The following is a 20,181-nucleotide window of genomic DNA, read 5'->3' as shown; positions in this document are numbered from 1 at the left end:
ATTCTAAAATTTGAAAAACATCATCCGGGTTTCATTTCAAGACGAAACGGGTGAAGACACGCCGAAGAATAGAGAAGAAAAAAAATTTCCTTCCTATCCGTTCGAACCCGACCCGAGTTAGAAAATTCAAAAATAAATGCTAAAAAATTATAAAAATTAAAAAACATCTTCCAGGTTTCATTTCAAGACGAAACGGGTCAAAACAGGCCGAAAAATAGAGAACAAAAATAATTTCCTTCCTATCCGTTCGAACCCGACCCGATGTACAAAATTCAAAAACAAATGCAAAAAAATTCTAAAAATTAAAAAACATCATCCAGGTTTCATTTCAAGACGAAACGGGTGAAGACAGGCCGAAAAATAGAGAACAAAAAAAATTTCCTTCCTATCCGTTCGAACCCGACCCGAGTTAGAAAATTCAAAAATAAATGCAAACAAATTTTAAAAATTAAAAAACGTCATCCAGACTTCATTCCAAGACGAAACGGGCAAGGACAGGCCGAAAAATAGAGAACAAAAATAATTTCCTTCCTATCCGTTCGAACCCGACCCGAGTTAGAAAATTCAATAATAAATGCAAAAAAATTCTAAAAATTAAAAAACATCATCCAGGCTTCGTTTCAAGACGAAACGGGCCAGGACAGGCCGAAAAATATAGAAGAAAAAAAAATTTTATTCCTAGCCATTCGAACCCGACCCCAGTTAGAAAATTCAAAAATAAATGCAAAAAAATTTTAAAAATTAAAAAACATCAATCAGGCTTCATTTCAAGGCGAAACGGGCAAGGACAAGCCGAAAAATAGAGAACAAAAATAATTTCCTTCCTATCCGTTCGAACCCGACCCGAGTTAGAAAATTCAATAATAAATGCAAAAAAATTCTAAAAATTAAAAAACATCATCCAGGCTTCGTTTCAAGACGAAACGGGCCAGGACAGGCCGAAAAATTGAGAGGAGGAAAAATTTTCTTCCTATCCGTTCGAACCCGACCTGAGTTAGAAAATTCAAAAATAAATGCAAAAAAATTTTAAAAATTTAAAAACATCATCCAGGTTTCATTTCAAGACGAAACGGGCCAAAACAGGACGAAAAATAGGGAACAAAAATAATTTCCTTCGTATCCGTTCGAACCCGACCCGATTTGGAAAATTCAAAAACAAATGCAAAAAAATTCTACAAATTAAAAAACATCATCCAGGTTTCATTTCAAGACGAAACGGGTGAAGACAGGCCGAAAAATAGAGAAGAAAATAAATTTTATTCCTATTCGTTCGAACCAGACCCGAGTTAGAAAATTCAAAAATAAATGCAAAAAAATTTTAAAAATTAAAAAACATCATCCAGGTTTCATTTCAAGACGAAACGGGTGAAGACAGGCCGAAAAATAGGGAGAAAAAAAATTTTCTTCCTATCTGTTTGAACCCGACCCGAGTTAAAAAATTCAAAAATAAATGCAAAAAAATTTTAAAAATTAAAAAACATCATCCAGGCTTCATTTCAAGGCGAAACGGGCAAGGACAAGGCGAAAAATAGAGAACAAAAATAATTTCCTTCCTATCCGTTCGAACCCGACCCGATTTAGAAAATTCAAAAACAAATGCAAAAAAATTGTAAAAATTAAAAAACATCATCCAGGTTTCATTTCCAGACGAAACGGGTGAAGACAGGCCGAAAAATAAAGAAGAAAAAAAATTTCCTTCCTATCCGTCCGAACCCGACCCGAGTTAGAAATTTCGAAAATAAATGCAAAAAAATTTTAAAAATTAAAAAACGTCATCCAGGCTTCATTTCAAGGCGAAACGGGAAAGGACAAGCCGTAAAATAGAGAACAAAAATAATTTCCTTCCTATCCGTTCGAACCCGACCCGAGTTAGAAAATTCAAAAATAAATGCAAAAAAAATTTAAAAATTAAAAAACATTATCCAGGCTTCATTTCAAGACGAAACGGTGAAAAATAGAGAAGAAAAAAAATTTTCTTCCTATCCGTTCGAACCCGACCCGAGTTAGAAAATTCAAAAATAAATGCAAAAAAATTTTAAAAATTAAAAACCATCTTCCAGGCTTCATTCCAAGATGAAACGTGCCAGGACAGGTCGAAAAATAGGGAACAAATATAATTTCCTTCCAATCCGTTCGAACCCGACCTGAGTTAGAAAATTCAAAAATAAATGCAAAAAAATTAAAAAAATTAAAAAACATCATCCATGCTTTATTTCTAGTCGGAATGGGCAATGACAGGCTGAAAAATAGTGAACAAAAATAATTTCCTTCCTATCCGTTCTAACCCGACCCGAGTTAGAAAATTAAAAAACAAATGCAAAAAAATTCTAAAAATTAAAAAACATCATCCAGGTTTCATTTCAAGACGAAACGGGTGAAGACAGGCCAAAAAATAGAGAAGAAAAAAAATTTCCTTCCTATCCGTTCAAACCCGACCCGAGTTAGAAAATTCAAAAACAAATGCAAAAAAATTCTAAAAATTAAAAACCATCATCCAGGTTTCATTTCAAGACGAAATGGGTGAAGAAAGGCCGAAAAATAGAGAAGAAAAAAATTTTTATTCCTATCCGTTCGAACCCGACCCGAGTTAGAAAATTCAAAAATAAATGCAAAAAAATTTTAAAAATTAAAAAACATCATCCAGGTTTCATTTCAAGACGAAACGGGTGAAGACAGGCCGAAAAATAGGGAAGAAAAAAATTTTCTTCCTATCCGTTTGAACCCGACCCGAGTTAGAAAATTCAAAAATAAATGCAAAAAAATTTTAAAAATTAAAAAACATCATCCAGGCTTCATTTGAAGGCGAAATGGGCAAGGCCAAGCCGAAAAATAGAGAACAAAAATAATTTCCTTCCTATCCGTTCGAACCCGACCCGTTTTAGAAAATTCAAAAACAAATGCAAAAAAATTCTAAAATTTGAAAAACATCATCCGGGTTTCATTTCAAGACGAAACGGGTGAAGACACGCCGAAGAATAGAGAAGAAAAAAAATTTCCTTCCTATCCGTTCGAACCCGACCCGAGTTAGAAAATTCAAAAATAAATGCTAAAAAATTATAAAAATTAAAAAACATCTTCCAGGTTTCATTTCAAGACGAAACGGGTCAAAACAGGCCGAAAAATAGAGAACAAAAATAATTTCCTTCCTATCCGTTCGAACCCGACCCGATGTACAAAATTCAAAAACAAATGCAAAAAAATTCTAAAAATTAAAAAACATCATCCAGGTTTCATTTCAAGACGAAACGGGTGAAGACAGGCCGAAAAATAGAGAACAAAAAAAATTTCCTTCCTATCCGTTCGAACCCGACCCGATTTAGAAAATTCAAAAATAAATGCAAACAAATTTTAAAAATTAAAAAACGTCATCCAGACTTCATTCCAAGACGAAACGGGCAAGGACAGGCCGAAAAATAGAGAACAAAAATAATTTCCTTCCTATCCGTTCGAACCCGACCCGAGTTAGAAAATTCAATAATAAATGCAAAAAAATTCTAAAAATTAAAAAACATCATCCAGGCTTCGTTTCAAGACGAAACGGGCCAGGACAGGCCGAAAAATATAGAAGAAAAAAAAATTTTATTCCTAGCCATTCGAACCCGACCCCAGTTAGAAAATTCAAAAATAAATGCAAAAAAATTTTAAAAATTAAAAAACATCAATCAGGCTTCATTTCAAGGCGAAACGGGCAAGGACAAGCCGAAAAATAGAGAACAAAAATAATTTCCTTCCTATCCGTTCGAACCCGACCCGAGTTAGAAAATTCAATAATAAATGCAAAAAAATTCTAAAAATTAAAAAACATCATCCAGGCTTCGTTTCAAGACGAAACGGGCCAGGACAGGCCGAAAAATTGAGAGGAAGAAAAATTTTCTTCCTATCCGTTCGAACCCGACCTGAGTTAGAAAATTCAAAAATAAATGCAAAAAAATTAAAAAAATTAAAAAACATCATCCATGCTTTATTTCTAGTCGGAATGGGCAATGACAGGCTGAAAAATAGTGAACAAAAATAATTTCCTTCCTATCCGTTCTAACCCGACCCGAGTTAGAAAATTAAAAAACAAATGCAAAAAAATTCTAAAAATTAAAAAACATCATCCAGGTTTCATTTCAAGACGAAACGGGTGAAGACAGGCCAAAAAATAGAGAAGAAAAAAAATTTCCTTCCTATCCGTTCAAACCCGACCCGAGTTAGAAAATTCAAAAACAAATGCAAAAAAATTCTAAAAATTAAAAACCATCATCCAGGTTTCATTTCAAGACGAAATGGGTGAAGAAAGGCCGAAAAATAGAGAAGAAAAAAAATTTTATTCCTATCCGTTCGAACCCGACCCGAGTTAGAAAATTCAAAAATAAATGCAAAAAAATTTTAAAAATTAAAAAACATCATCCAGGTTTCATTTCAAGACGAAACGGGTGAAGACAGGCCGAAAAATAGGGAAGAAAAAAATTTTCTTCCTATCCGTTTGAACCCGACCCGAGTTAGAAAATTCAAAAATAAATGCAAAAAAATTTTAAAAATTAAAAAACATCATCCAGGCTTCATTTCAAGGCGAAACGGGCAAGGACAAGCCGAAAAATAGAGAACAAAAATAATTTCCTTCCTATCCGTTCGAACCCGACCCGATTTAGAAAATTCAAAAACAAATGCAAAAAAATTGTAAAAATTAAAAAACATCATCCAGGTTTCATTTCAAGACGAAACGGGTGATGACAGGCCGAAAAATAGAGAAGAAAAAAAATTTCCTTCCTATCCGTTCGAACCCGACCCGAGTTAGAAATTTCAAAAATAAATGCAAAAAAATTTTAAAAATTAAAAAATATCATCCAGGTTTCATTTCAAGACGAAACGGGCCAAAACAGGACGAAAAATAGGGAACAAAAATAATTTCCTTCGTATCCATTCGAACCCGACCCAATTTGGAAAATTAAAAAACAAATGCAAAAAAATTCCACAAATTAAAAAACATCATCCAGATTTCATTTCAAGACGAAACGGGTGAAGACAGGCCGAAAAAGAGAGAAGAAAACAAATTTTATTCCTATCCGTTCGAACCCGACCCGAGTTAGAAAATTCAAAAATAAATGCAAAAAAATTTTAAAAATTAAAAAACATCATCCAGGTTTCATTTCAAGACGAAACGGGTGAAGACAGGCCGAAAAATAGGGAGAAAAAAAATTTTCTTCCTATCCGTTTGAACCCGACCCGAGTTAGAAATTTCGAAAATAAATGCAAAAAAATTTTAAAAATTAAAAAACATCATCCAGTCTTCATTTCAAGTCGAAACGGGATAGGACAAGCCGAAAAATAGAGAACAAAAATAATTTCCTTCCTATCCGTTCGAACCCGACCCGAGTTAGAAAATTCAAAAATAAATGCAAAAAAATTAAAAAAATTAAAAAACATCAACCAGGCTTCATTTCAAGACGAAACGGTGAAAAATAGAGAAGAAAAAAAAATTTCTTCCTATCCGTTCGAACCCGACCCGAGTTAGAAAATTCAAAAATAAATGCAAAAAAATTTTAAAAATTAAAAAATATCATCCAGGTTTCATTTCAAGACAAAACGGGCCAAAACAGGACGAAAAATAGGGAACAAAAATAATTTCCTTCGTATCCATTCGAACCCGACCCAATTTGGAAAATTAAAAAACAAATGCAAAAAAATTCCACAAATTAAAAAACATCATCCAGATTTCATTTCAAGACGAAACGGGTGAAGACAGGCCGAAAAAGAGAGAAGAAAACAAATTTTATTCCTATCCGTTCGAACCCGACCCGAGTTAGAAAATTCAAAAATAAATGCAAAAAAATTTTAAAAATTAAAAAACATCATCCAGGTTTCATTTCAAGACGAAACGGGTGAAGACAGGCCGAAAAATAGGGAGAAAAAAAATTTTCTTCCTATCCGTTTGAACCCGACCCGAGTTAGAAATTTCGAAAATAAATGCAAAAAAATTTTAAAAATTAAAAAACATCATCCAGGCTTCATTTCAAGGCGAAACGGGATAGGACAAGCCGAAAAATAGAGAACAAAAATAATTTCCTTCCTATCCGTTCGAACCCGACCCGAGTTAGAAAATTCAAAAATAAATGCAAAAAAATTTAAAAAATTAAAAAACATCATCCAGGCTTCATTTTAAGACGAAACGGTGAAAAATAGAGAAGAAAAAAAAATTTCTTCCTATCCGTTCGAACCCGACCCGAGTTAGAAAATTCAAAAATAAATGCAAAAAAATTTTAAAAATTAAAAACCATCATCCAGGCTTCATTTCAAGATGAAACGTGCCAGGACAGGTCGAAAAATAGGGAACAAATATAATTTCCTTCCAATCCGTTCGAACCCGACCGGAGTTAGAAAATTTAAAAATAAATGCAAAAAAATTTAAAAAATTAAAAAACATCATCCATGCTTTATTTCCAGTCAAAACGGGCAATGACAGGCTCAAAAATAGTGAACAAAAATAATTTCCTTCCTATCCGTTCTAACCCGACCCAAGTTAGAAAATTCAAAAACAAATGCAAAAAAATTCTAAAAATTAAAAAACATCAGCCAGGTTTCATTTGAAGACGAAACGGGCGAAGACAGGCCGAAAAATAGAGAAGAAAAAACATTTCCTTCCTATCCGTTCGGACCTGACTCGAGTTAGAAAATTCAAAAATTAATGTAAAATTATTTTAAAAATTAAAAAACATCATGCAGGTTTCATTTCAAGACGAAACGAGCCAAAACAGGCCGAAAAATAGAGAACAAAAATAATTTCCTTCCTATCCGTTCGAACCCGACCCGATTTAGAAAATTCAAAAACAAGTTCAAAAAAATTCTAAAAATTAAAAAATATCATCCAGGTTTCATTTCAAGACGAAACGGGTGAAGACAGGCCGAAAAATAGGTAGAAAAAAATTTTCTTCCTATCCGTTTGAACCCGACCCGAGTTAGAAATTTCGAAAATAAATGCAAAAAAATTTTAAAAATTAAAAAACATCATCCAGGCTTCATTTCAAGGCGAAACGGGATAGGACAAGCCGAAAGATAGAGAACAAAAATAATTTCCTTCCTATCCGTTCGAACCCGACCCGAGTTAGAAAATTCAAAAATAAATGCAAAAAAATTTAAAAAATTAAAAAACATCATCCAGGCTTCATTTCAAGACGAAACGGTGAAAAATAGAGAAGAAAAAAAAATTTCTTCCTATCCGTTCGAACCCGACCCGAGTTAGAAAATTCAAAAATAAATGCAAAAAAATTTTAAAAATTAAAAACCATCATCCAGGCTTCATTTCAAGATGAAACGTGCCAGGACAGGTCGAAAAATAGGGAACAAATATAATTTCCTTCCAATCCGTTCGAACCCGACCGGAGTTAGAAAATTCAAAAATAAATGCAAAAAAATTTAAAAAATTAAAAAACATCATCCATGCTTTATTTCCAGTCAAAACGGGCAATGACAGGCTCAAAAATAGTGAACAAAAATAATTTCCTTCCTATCCGTTCTAACCCGACCCAAGTTAGAAAATTCAAAAACAAATGCAAAAAAATTCTAAAAATTAAAAAACATCAGCCAGGTTTCATTTGAAGACGAAACGGGCGAAGACAGGCCGAAAAATAGAGAAGAAAAAACATTTCCTTCCTATCCGTTCGGACCTAACTCGAGTTAGAAAATTCAAAAATTAATGTAAAATTATTTTAAAAATTAAAAAACATCATGCAGGTTTCATTTCAAGACGAAACGAGCCAAAACAGGCCGAAAAATAGAGAACAAAAATAATTTCCTTCCTATCCGTTCGAACCCGACCCGATTTAGAAAATTCAAAAACCAGTTCAAAAAAATTCTAAAAATTAAAAAATATCATCCAGGTTTCATTTCAAGACGAAACGGGTGAAGACAGGCCGAAAAATAGGGAGAAAAAAATTTTCTTCCTATCCGTTTGAACCCGACCCGAGTTAGAAATTTCGAAAATAAATGCAAAAAAATTTTAAAAATTAAAAAACATCATCCAGGCTTCATTTCAAGACGAAACGGGATAGGACAAGCCGAAAGATAGAGAACAAAAATAATTTCCTTCCTATCCGTTCGAACCCGACCCGAGTTAGAAAATTCAAAAATAAATGCAAAAAAATTTAAAAAATTAAAAAACATCATCCAGGCGTCATTTCAAGACGAAACGGTGAAAAATAGAGAAGAAAAAAAAATTTCTTCCTATCCGTTCGAACCCGACCCGAGTTAGAAAATTCAAAAATAAATGCAAAAAAATTTTAAAAATTAAAAACCATCATCCAGGCTTCATTTCAAGATGAAACGTGCCAGGACAGGTCGAAAAATAGGGAACAAATATAATTTCCTTCCAATCCGTTCGAACCCGACCGGAGTTAGAAAATTCAAAAATAAATGCAAAAAAATTTAAAAAATTAAAAAACATCATCCATGCTTTATTTCCAGTCAAAACGGGCAATGACAGGCTCAAAAATAGTGAACAAAAATAATTTCCTTCCTATCCGTTCTAACCCGACCCAAGTTAGAAAATTCAAAAACAAATGCAAAAAAATTCTAAAAATTAAAAAACATCAGCCAGGTTTCATTTGAAGACGAAACGGGCGAAGACAGGCCGAAAAATAGAGAAGAAAAAACATTTCCTTCCTATCCGTTCGGACCTGACTCGAGTTAGAAAATTCAAAAATTAATGTAAAATTATTTTAAAAATTAAAAAACATCATGCAGGTTTCATTTCAAGACGAAACGAGCCAAAACAGGCCGAAAAATAGAGAACAAAAATAATTTCCTTCCTATCCGTTCGAACCCGACCCGATTTAGAAAATTCAAAAACAAGTTCAAAAAAATTCTAAAAATTTAAAAATATCATCCAGGTTTCATTTCAAGACGAAACGGGTGAAGACAGGCCGAAAAATAGAGAAGAAAAAAAATTTCCTTCCTATCTGTTCGAACCCGACCCGAGTTAGAAAATTCAAAAATAAATGCAAAAAAATTTTAAAAATTAAGAAACATCATCCAGGCTTCATTCCAGGACGAAATGTTCAACGACAGGCCGAAAAATAGAGGACAAAAATAATTTCCTTCCTATCCGTTCAAACCCGACCCGAGTTAGAAAATTCAATAATAAAAGCAAAAAAATTCTAAAAATTAAAAAACATCATCCAAGGTTCGTTTCAAGATGAAACGGGCCAAGACAAGCCAAAAAATGGAGAGGAAAAAAAATTTTCTTCGTATCCGTTCAAACCCGACCCGAGTTAGAAAATTCAAAAACAAATGCAAAAAAATTTTAAAAATTAAAAAACATCATCCAGGTTTCATTTCAGGACGAAACGGGTGAAGACAGGCCGAAAAATAGAGAAGGAAAAAAATTTCCATCCTATCCGTTCGAGCCCGACCCGAGTTAGAGAATTCAACAATAAATGCAAAAAAATTCTAAAAATTAAAAAACACCATCCAGGTTTCATTTCAAGACGAAACGGGCCAAAACAGGCCGAAAAATAGGGAACAAAAATAATTTCTTTCCTATCTGTTCGAACCCGACCCGATTTAGAAAATTCAATAATAAATGCAAAAAAATTCTAAAAATTAAAAAACATCATCCAGGCTTCGTTTCAAGACTAAAAGGGCCAGGACAGGCCGAAAAATTGAGAGGAAGAAAAATTTTCTTCCTATCCGTTCGAACCCGACCCGAGTTAGAAAATTCAAAAATACATGCAAAAAAATTTTAAAAATTAAAAAATATCATCCAGGTTTCATTTCAAGACGAAACGGGCCAAAACAGGACGAAAAATAGGGAACAAAAATAATTTCCTTCGTATCCATTCGAACCCGACCCAATTTGGAAAATTAAAAAACAAATGCAAAAAAATTCCACAAATTAAAAAACATCATCCAGATTTCATTTCAAGACGAAACGGGTGAAGACAGGCCGAAAAAGAGAGAAGAAAACAAATTTTATTCCTATCCGTTCGAACCCGACCCGAGTTAGAAAATTCAAAAATAAATGCAAAAAAATTTTAAAAATTAAAAAACATCATCCAGGTTTCATTTCAAGACGAAACGGGTGAAGACAGGCCGAAAAATAGGGAGAAAAAAAATTTTCTTCCTATCCGTTTGAACCCGACCCGAGTTAGAAATTTCGAAAATAAATGCAAAAAAATTTTGAAAATTAAAAAACATCATCCAGGCTTCATTTCAAGGCGAAACGGGATAGGACAAGCCGAAAAATAGAGAACAAAAATAATTTCCTTCCTATCCGTTCGAACCCGACCCGAGTTAGAAAGTTCAAAAATAAATGCAAAAAAATTTAAAAAATTAAAAAACATCATCCAGGCTTCATTTCAAGACGAAACGGTGAAAAATAGAGAATAAAAAAAATTTTCTTCCTATCCGTTCGAACTCGACCCGAGTTAGAAAATTCAAAAATAAAAGCAAAAAAATTTTAAAAATTAAAAACCATCATCCAGGCTTCATTCCAAGATGAAACGTGCCAGGACAGGTCGAAAAATAGGGAACAAATATAATTTCCTTCCAATCCGTTCGAACCCGACCGGAGTTAGAAAATTCAAAAATAAATGCAAAAAAATTAAAAAAAATTAAAAAACATCATCCATGCTTTATTTCCAGTCGAAACGGGCAATGACAGCCTGAAAAATAGTGAACAAAAATAATTTCCTTCCTATCCGTTCTAACCCGACCCGAGTTAGAAAATTCAAAAACAAATGCAAAAAAATTTAAAAAATTAAAAAACATCATCTAGGTTTCATTTCAAGACGAAACGGGTGAAGACAGGCCAAAAAATAGAGAAGAAAAAAAATTTCCTTCCTATCCGTTCAAACCCGACCCGAGTTAGAAAATTCAAAAACAAATGCAAAAAAATTCTAAAAATTAAAAACCATCATCCAAGTTTCATTTCAAGACGAAATGGGTGAAGAAAGGCCGAAAAATAGAAAAGAAAAAAAATTTTATTCCTATCCGTTCGAACCCGACCCGAGTTAGAAAATTCGAAAATAAATGCAAAAAAATTTTAAAAATTAAAAAACATCATCCAGGTTTCATTTCAAGACGAAACGGGTGAAGACAGGCCGAAAAATAGAGAAGAAAAAAATTTTCCTTCCTATCTGTTCGAACCCGACCCGAGTTAGAAAATTCAAAAATAAATGCAAAAAAATTTTAAAAATTAAGAAACATCATCCAAGCTTCATTCCAAGACGAAATGTTCAACGACAGGCCGAAAAATAGAGGACAAAAATAATTTCCTTCCTATCCGTTCGAACCCGACCCGAGTTAGAAAATTCAATAATAAATGCAAAAAAATTCTAAAAATTAAAAAACATCATCCAAGGTTCGTTTCAAGATGAAATGGGCCAAGACAAGCCAAAAAATAGAGAGGAAAAAAAATTTTCTTCGTATCCGTTCAAACCCGACCCGAGTTAGAAAATTCAAAAACAAATGTAAAAAAATTCTAAAAATTAAAAAACATCATCCAGGTTTCATTTCAGGACGAAACGGGTGAAGACAGGCCGAAAAATAGAGAAGGAAAAAAATTTCCATCCTATCCGTTCGAGCCCGACCCGAGTTAGAGAATTCAACAATAAATGCAAAAAAATTCTAAAAATTAAAAAACATCATCCAGGTTTCATTTCAAGACGAAACGGGCGAAGATAGGCCGAAAAATAGAGAAGAAAAAACATTTCCTTCCTATCCATTCGGACCTGACCCGAGGTAGAAAATTCAAAAATTAATGCAAAAAAATTTTAAAAATTAAAAAACATCATCCAAGTTTCATTTCAAGACGAAACGGGCCAAAACAGGCCGAAAAATAGAGAACAAAAATAATTTCCTTCCTATCCGTCCGAACCCGACCCGATTTAGAAAATTCAAAAACAAATGAAAAAAAATTCTAAAAATTAAAAAACATCATCCAGGTTTCATTTCAAAACGAAATGGGTGAAGACAGGCCGAAAAATAGAGAAGAAAAAAAATTTCCTTCCTATCCGTTCGAACCCGACCCGATTTAGAAAATTAAAAAATAAATGCAAAAAAAATTTTAAAAATTAAAAAACATCATCCAGACTTCATTCCAAGACGAAACGGGCAAGCACAGGCCGAAAAATAGATAACAAAAATAATTTCCTTCCTATCTTTTCGAACCCGACCCGAGTTAGAAAATTCAATAATAAATGCAAAAAAATTCTAAAAATTAAAAAACATCATCCAGGCTTCATTTCAAGACGAAACGGGCCAGGACAGGCCGAAAAATTGAGAGGAAGAAAAATTTTCTTCCTATCCGTTCGAACCCGACCCGAGTTAGAAAATTCAAAAATAAATGCAAAAAAATTTTAAAAATTAAAAAACATCATCCAGGTTTCATTTCAAGACGAAACGGGCCAAAACAGGACGAAAAATAGGGAACAAAAATAATTTCCTTCGTATCCGTTTGAACCCGACCCGATTTGGAAAATTCAAAAACAAATGCAAAAAAATTCTACAAATTAAAAAACATCATCCAGGTTTCATTTCAAGACGAAACGGGTGAAGACAGGCCGAAAAATAGAGAAGAAAACAAATTTTATTCCTATCCGTTCGAACCCGACCCGAGTTAGAAAATTCAAAAATAAATGCAAAAAAATTTTAAAAATTAAAAAACATCATCCAGGTTTCATTTCAAGACGAAACGGGTGAAGACAGGTCGAAATATAGGGAAGAAAAAAAATTTTCTTCATATCCGTTTGAACCCGACCCGAGTTAGAAAATTCAAAAATAAATGCAAAAAAATTTTAAAAATTAAAAAACATCATCCAGGCTTCATTTCAAGGCGAAACGGGCAAGGACAAGCCGAAAAATAGAGAACAAAAATAATTTCCTTCCTATCCGTTCGAACCCGACCCGATTTAGAAAATTCAAAAACAAATGTAAAAAATTCTAAAATTTAAAAAACATCATCCAGGTTTCATTTCAAAACGAAATGGGTGAAGACAGACCGAAAAATAGAGAAGAAAAAAAATTTCCTTCCTACCGTTCGAACCCGACCCGAGTTAGAAAATTCAAAAATAAATGCAAAAAAAAATTTAAAAATTAAAAAACATCATCCAGACTTCATTCCAAGACGAAACGGGCAAGCACAGGCCGAAAAATAGAGAACAAAAATAATTTCCTTCCTATCCGTTCGAACCCGACCCGATGTACAAAATTCAAAAACAAATGCAAAAAAATTCTAAAAATTAAAAAACATCATCCAGGTTTCATTTCAAGACGAAACGGGTGAAGACAGGCCGAAAAATAGAGAACAAAAAAAATTTCCTTCCTATCCGTTCGAACCCGACCCGAGTTAGAAAATTCAAAAATAAATGCAAACAAATTTTAAAAATTAAAAAACGTCATCCAGACTTCATTCCAAGACGAAACGGGCAAGGACAGGCCGAAAAATAGAGAACAAAAATAATTTCCTTCCTATCCGTTCGAACCCGACCCGAGTTAGAAAATTCAATAATAAATGCAAAAAAATTCTAAAAAATTAAAAAACATCATCCAGGCTTCGTTTCAAGACGAAACGGGCCAGGACAGGCCGAAAAATAGAGAAGAAAAAAAAATTTTATTCCTAGCCATTCGAACCCGACCCCAGTTAGAAAATTCAAAAATAAATGCAAAAAAATTTTAAAAATTAAAAAACATCAATCAGGCTTCATTTCAAGGCGAAACGGGCAAGGACAAGCCGAAAAATAGAGAACAAAAATAATTTCCTTCCTATCCGTTCGAACCCGACCCGAGTTAGAAAATTCAATAATAAATGCAAAAAAATTCTAAAAATTAAAAAACATCATCCAGGCTTCGTTTCAAGACGAAACGGGCCAGGACAGGCCGAAAAATTGAAAGGAAGAAAAATTTTCTTCCTATCCGTTCGAACCCGACCTGAGTTAGAAAATTCAAAAATAAATGCAAAAAAATTTTAAAAATTTAAAAACATCATCCAGGTTTCATTTCAAGACGAAACGGGCCAAAACAGGACGAAAAATAGGGAACAAAAATAATTTCCTTCGTATCCGTTCGAACCCGACCCGATTTGGAAAATTCAAAAACAAATGCAAAAAAATTCTACAAATTAAAAAACATCATCCAGGTTTCATTTCAAGACGAAACGGGTGAAGACAGGCCGAAAAATAGAGAAGAAAATAAATTTTATTCCTATTCGTTCGAACCAGACCCGAGTTAGAAAATTCAAAAATAAATGCAAAAAAATTTTAAAAATTAAAAAACATCATCCAGGTTTCATTTCAAGACGAAACGGGTGAAGACAGGCCGAAAAATAGGGAGAAAAAAAATTTTCTTCCTATCTGTTTGAACCCGACCCGAGTTAAAAAATTCAAAAATAAATGCAAAAAAATTTTAAAAATTAAAAAACATCATCCAGGCTTCATTTCAAGGCGAAACGGGCAAGGACAAGGCGAAAAATAGAGAACAAAAATAATTTCCTTCCTATCCGTTCGAACCCGACCCGATTTAGAAAATTCAAAAACAAATGCAAAAAAATTGTAAAAATTAAAAAACATCATCCAGGTTTCATTTCCAGACGAAACGGGTGAAGACAGGCCGAAAAATAAAGAAGAAAAAAATTTTCCTTCCTATCCGTCCGAACCCGACCCGAGTTAGAAATTTCGAAAATAAATGCAAAAAAATTTTAAAAATTTAAAAACGTCATCCAGGCTTCATTTCAAGGCGAAACGGGAAAGGACAAGCCGTAAAATAGAGAACAAAAATAATTTCCTTCCTATCCGTTCGAACCCGACCCGAGTTAGAAAATTCAAAAATAAATGGAAAAAAATTTTAAAAATTAAAAAACATTATCCAGGCTTCATTTCAAGACGAAACGGTGAAAAATAGAGAAGAAAAAAAATTTTCTTCCTATCCGTTCGAACCCGACCCGAGTTAGAAAATTCAAAAATAAATGCAAAAAAATTTTAAAAATTAAAAACCATCTTCCAGGCTTCATTCCAAGATGAAACGTGCCAGGACAGGTCGAAAAATAGGGAACAAATATAATTTCCTTCAAATCCGTTCGAACCCGACCTGAGTTAGAAAATTCAAAAATAAATGCAAAAAAATTAAAAAAATTAAAAAACATCATCCATGCTTTATTTCTAGTCGGAATGGGCAATGACAGGCTGAAAAATAGTGAACAAAAATAATTTCCTTCCTATCCGTTCTAACCCGACCCGAGTTAGAAAATTAAAAAACAAATGCAAAAAAATTCTAAAAATTAAAAAACATCATCCAGGTTTCATTTCAAGACGAAACGGGTGAAGACAGGCCAAAAAATAGAGAAGAAAAAAAATTTCCTTCCTATCCGTTCAAACCCGACCCGAGTTAGAAAATTCAAAAACAAATGCAAAAAAATTCTAAAAATTAAAAACCATCATCCAGGTTTCATTTCAAGACGAAATGGGTGAAGAAAGGCCGAAAAATAGAGAAGAAAAAAAATTTTATTCCTATCCGTTCGAACCCGACCCGAGTTAGAAAATTCAAAAATAAATGCAAAAAAATTTTAAAAATTAAAAAACATCATCCAGGTTTCATTTCAAGACGAAACGGGTGAAGACAGGCCGAAAAATAGGGAAGAAAAAAATTTTCTTCCTATCCGTTTGAACCCGACCCGAGTTAGAAAATTCAAAAATAAATGCAAAAAAATTTTAAAAATTAAAAAACATCATCCAGGCTTCATTTCAAGGCGAAACGGGCAAGGACAAGCCGAAAAATAGAGAACAAAAATAATTTCCTTCCTATCCGTTCGAACCCGACCCGATTTAGAAAATTCAAAAACAAATGCAAAAAAATTCTAAAAATTAAAAAACATCATCCAGGTTTCATTTCAAGACGAAACGGGTGATGACAGGCCGAAAAATAGAGAAGAAAAAAAATTTCCTTCCTATCCGTTCGAACCCGACCCGAGTTAGAAAATTCAAAAATAAATGCAAAAAAATTTTAAAAATTAAAAAATATCATCCAGGTTTCATTTCAAGACGAAACGGGCCAAAACAGGACGAAAAATAGGGAACAAAAATAATTTCCTTCGTATCCATTCGAACCCGACCCAATTTGGAAAATTAAAAAACAAATGCAAAAAAATTCCACAAATTAAAAAACATCATCCAGATTTCATTTCAAGACGAAACGGGTGAAGACAGGCCGAAAAAGAGAGAAGAAAACAAATTTTATTCCTATCCGTTCGAACCCGACCCGAGTTAAAAAATTCAAAAATAAATGCAAAAAAATTTTAAAAATTAAAAAACATCATCCAGGTTTCATTTCAAGACGAAACGGGTGAAGACAGGCCGAAAAATAGGGAGAAAAAAAATTTTCTTCCTATCCGTTTGAACCCGACCCGAGTTAGAAATTTCGAAAATAAATGCAAAAAAATTTTAAAAATTAAAAAACATCATCCAGGCTTCATTTCAAGGCGAAACGGGATAGGACAAGCCGAACAATAGAGAACAAAAATAATTTCCTTCCTATCCGTTCGAACCCGACCCGAGTTAGAAAATTCAAAAATAAATGCAAAAAAATTTAAAAAATTAAAAAACATCATCCAGGCTTCATTTCAAGACGAAACGGTGAAAAATAGAGAAGAAAAAAAAATTTCTTCCTATCCGTTCGAACCCAACCCGAGTTAGAAAATTCAAAAATAAATGCAAAAAAATTTTAAAAATTAAAAAATATCATCCAGGTTTCATTTCAAGACGAAACGGGCCAAAACAGGACGAAAAATAGGGAACAAAAATAATTTCCTTCGTATCCATTCGAACCCGACCCAATTTGGAAAATTAAAAAACAAATGCAAAAAAATTCCACAAATTAAAAAACATCATCCAGATTTCATTTCAAGACGAAACGGGTGAAGACAGGCCGAAAAAGATAGAAGAAAACAAATTTTATTCCTATCCGTTCGAACCCGACCCGAGTTAGAAAATTCAAAAATAAATGCAAAAAAATTTTAAAAATTAAAAAACATCATCCAGGTTTCATTTCAAGACGAAACGGGTGAAGACAGGCCGAAAAATAGGGAGAAAAAAAATTTTCTTCCTATCCGTTTGAACCCGACCCGAGTTAGAAATTTCGAAAATAAATGCAAAAAAATTTTAAAAATTAAAAAACATCATCCAGGCTTCATTTCAAGGCGAAACGGGATAGGACAAGCCGAAAAATAGAGAACAAAAATAATTTCCTTCCTATCCGTTCGAACCCGACCCGAGTTAGAAAATTCAAAAATAAATGCAAAAAAATTTAAAAAATTAAAAAACATCATCCAGGCTTCATTTCAAGACGAAACGGTGAAAAATAGAGAAGAAAAAAAAATTTCTTCCTATCCGTTCGAACCCGACCCGAGTTAGAAAATTCAAAAATAAATGCAAAAAAATTTTAAAAATTAAAAACCATCATCCAGGCTTCATTTCAAGATGAAACGTGCCAGGACAGGTCGAAAAATAGGGAACAAATATAATTTCCTTCCAATCCGTTCGAACCCGACCGGAGTTAGAAAATTCAAAAATAAATGCAAAAAAATTTAAAAAATTAAAAAACATCATCCATGCTTTATTTCCAATCAAAACGGGCAATGACAGGCTCAAAAATAGTGAACAAAAATAATTTCCTTCCTATCCGTTCTAAGCCGACCCAAGTTAGAAAATTCAAAAACAAATGCAAAAAAATTCTAAAAATTAAAAAACATCAGCCAGGTTTCATTTGAAGACGAAACGGGCGAAGACAGGCCGAAAAATAGAGAAGAAAAAACACTTCCTTCCTATCCGTTCGGACCTGACTCGAGTTAGAAAATTCAAAAATTAATGTAAAATTATTTTAAAAATTAAAAAACATCATGCAGGTTTCATTTCAAGACGAAACGAGCCAAAACAGGCCGAAAAATAGAGAACAAAAATAATTTCCTTCCTATCCGTTCGAACCCGACCCGATTTAGAAAATTCAAAAACAAGTTCAAAAAAATTCTAAAAATTAAAAAATATCATCCAGGTTTCATTTCAAGACGAAACGGGTGAAGACAGGCCGAAAAATAGGGAGAAAAAAAATTTTCTTCCTATCCGTTTGAACCCGACCCGAGTTAGAAATTTCGAAAATAAATGCAAAAAAATTTTAAAAATTAAAAAACATCATCCAGGCTTCATTTCAATGCGAAACGGGATATTAATTGCCGAAAAATAGAGAACAAAAATAATTTCCTTCCTATCCGTTCGAACCCGACCCGAGTTAGAAAATTCAAAAATAAATGCAAAAAAATTTAAAAAATTAAAAAACATCATCCAGGCTTCATTTCAAGACGAAACGGTGAAAAATAGAGAAGAAAAAAAAATTTCTTCCTATCCGTTCGAACCCGACCCGAGTTAGAAAATTCAAAAATAAATGCAAAAAAATTTTAAAAATTAAAAACCATCATCCAGGCTTCATTTCAAGATGAAACGTGCCAGGACAGGTCGAAAAATAGGGAACAAATATAATTTCCTTCCAATCCGTTCGAACCCGACCGGAGTTAGAAAATTCAAAAATAAATGCAAAAAAATTTAAAAAATTAAAAAACATCATCCATGCTTTATTTCCAGTCAAAACGGGCAATGACAGGCTCAAAAATAGTGAACAAAAATAATTTCCTTCCTATCCGTTCTAACCCGACCTAAATTAGAAAATTCAAAAACAAATGCAAAAAAATTCTAAAAATTAAAAAACATCAGCCAGGTTTCATTTGAAGACGAAACGGGCGAAGACAGGTCGAAAAATAGAGAAGAAAAAACATTTCCTTCCTATCCGTTCGGACCTGACTCGAGTTAGAAAATTCAAAAATTAATGTAAAATTATTTTAAAAATTAAAAAACATCATGCAGGTTTCATTTCAAGAGGAAACGAGCCAAAACAGGCCGAAAAATAGAGAACAAAAATAATTTCCTTCCTATCCGTTCGAACCCGACCCGATTTAGAAAATTCAAAAACAAGTTCAAAAAAATTCTAAAAATTAAAAAATATCATCCAGGTTTCATTTCAAGACGAAACGGGTGAAGACAGGCCGAAAAATAGAGAAGAAAAAAAATTTCCTTCCTATCTGTTCGAACCCGACCCGAGTTAGAAAATTCAAAAATAAATGCAAAAAAATTTTAAAAATTAAGAAACATCATCCAGGCTTCATTCCAGGACGAAATGTTCAACGACAGGCCGAAAAATAGAGGACAAAAATAATTTCCTTCCTATCCGTTCAAACCCGACCCGAGTTAGAAAATTCAATAATAAAAGCAAAAAAATTCTAAAAATTAAAAAACATCATCCAAGGTTCGTTTCAAGATGAAACGGGCCAAGACAAGCCAAAAAATGGAGAGGAAAAAAAATTTTCTTCGTATCCGTTCAAACCCGACCCGAGTTAGAAAATTCAAAAACAAATGCAAAAAAATTCTAAAAATTAAAAAACATCATCCAGGTTTCATTTCTGGACGAAACGGGTGAAGACAGGCCGAAAAATAGAGAAGGAAAAAAATTTCCATCCTATCCGTTCGAGCCCGACCCGAGTTAGAGAATTCAACAATAAATGCAAAAAAATTCTAAAAATTAAAAAACACCATCCAGGTTTCATTTCAAGACGAAACGGGCCAAAACAGGCCGAAAAATAGGGAACAAAAATAATTTCTTTCCTATCTGTTCGAACCCGACCCGATTTAGAAAATTCAATAATAAATGCAAAAAAATTCTAAAAATTAAAAAACATCATCCAGGCTTCGTTTCAAGACTAAAAGGGCCAGGACAGGCCGAAAAATTGAGAGGAAGAAAAATTTTCTTCCTATCCGTTCGAACCCGACCCGAGTTAGAAAATTCAAAAATAAATGCAAAAAAATTTTAAAAATTAAAAAATATCATCCAGGTTTCATTTCAAGACGAAACGGGCCAAAACAGGACGAAAAATAGGGAACAAAAATAATTTCCTTCGTATCCATTCGAACCCGACCCAATTTGGAAAATTAAAAAACAAATGCAAAAAAATTCCACAAATTAAAAAACATCATCCAGATTTCATTTCAAGACGAAACGGGTGAAGACAGGCCGAAAAAGAGAGAAGAAAACAAATTTTATTCCTATCCGTTCGAACCCGACCCGAGTTAGAAAATTCAAAAATAAATGCAAAAAAATTTTAAAAATTAAAAA

This window comes from Quercus robur, chromosome 10 (assembly GCF_932294415.1).
Source record: "Quercus robur chromosome 10, dhQueRobu3.1, whole genome shotgun sequence".
NCBI classification, from domain to species: domain Eukaryota; kingdom Viridiplantae; phylum Streptophyta; class Magnoliopsida; order Fagales; family Fagaceae; genus Quercus; species Quercus robur.
This window is presented reverse-complemented; position numbering follows the sequence as displayed.